The sequence below is a fragment of the Otolemur garnettii genome, unplaced genomic scaffold (genome assembly GCF_000181295.1).
Source record: "Otolemur garnettii isolate 467f Iridium unplaced genomic scaffold, OtoGar3 scaffold00112, whole genome shotgun sequence".
Taxonomy (NCBI): Eukaryota; Metazoa; Chordata; class Mammalia; order Primates; family Galagidae; genus Otolemur; species Otolemur garnettii.
Window position 1 is genome coordinate 2186048 of NW_003852507.1, and position 1006 is coordinate 2187053.

The 1006-nt window shown below is 45.0% G+C and overlaps 1 pseudogene across 1 annotated transcript; it reads right to left on the reverse strand.

The window, feature by feature from the left end:
* Positions 1–332, reverse strand: LOC111727562 (annotated as a pseudogene). The gene has a single exon (XR_002775088.1). The product of XR_002775088.1 is annotated as a 40S ribosomal protein S28 pseudogene (transcript).
* Between the last annotated feature and the right edge of the window lie 674 nt (positions 333–1006).

The following is a 1006-nucleotide window of genomic DNA, read 5'->3' on the forward strand; positions in this document are numbered from 1 at the left end:
TTTTTTTTTTTTTTTACAGACAATACAAACGCTTTATTTAACATTTCCAGATCATTCTTGTTAAGCCAAGTGGTCGCGACTGTGAGGTCCAGGACACAGCAGCCAAGTTCAGCGTAGCCTCCGAGCTTCTCTCTCCGACTCTAACAGGGTGAGCACGTCACCCTCCCGCACGGGGCCTTTCATATTGCAAATGATGGAGCGGCTCGTGTGGCCCATAAATTCCACGCGCACCTGCGTGCACTGTCCCTGAGAGCCGGTCCTGCTCAGCACCTTGGTAACCCTGGCCAGCTTTATCGGCTGCACCCGGCTGGTATCCATGATGGCGGCGCGGCGGCGGGAAAGGGAAAAGAGAATTTATAGAGTGGCTGAAAGTATTTGTCAATTATATATCTGGAAGACAAAGACAAGTCAACAATAAAAAGGCAAACGACCTGATTTAAAAACAGCAAAAAAGAGCTGACTATGGTAATACGTGCCTGAGTCCCAGCTACTCAGGAGGCTCATGCAAGAAGATTGCTTAAAGCCAGTAGTTCAAGGCTAGCCTTGGCAATGTAATGAGACCCCATCTATGGGGGAAGAAAAGAAGGCAAAACTCAAATACTTGAAGAGACATTTCTCCAAAGAGGATGTAGAAATGGCCCCCAAAAATACGTGAAAAGATGCTCAACATCATTAGTCATTAGGAAAATGCAAGTCAAAACCACAAGTCACCACCTCACACCTAACCGTGACTCAGAGGGCTATAATAACCAGTGTGGATGAGGATATGGAGAAATTGGAATCTTTTTATATTGCTGGTGGAAATGTGAAACTGTTCAGCTGCTGTGGAAAACAGTTGGGTGATTCCTCAAAAAGTTAAACATAGAATTATCAGATGATTCAGCAATTACATTGCTAGACAGATAGCCCAAAGAACTGAAAACTGGTGCTCAGATAAATACATGGGCATGCGCGTTCCCAGTAGCACTATTTACAATGGCTGGAAGGTAGAAACCACCAAATGTCC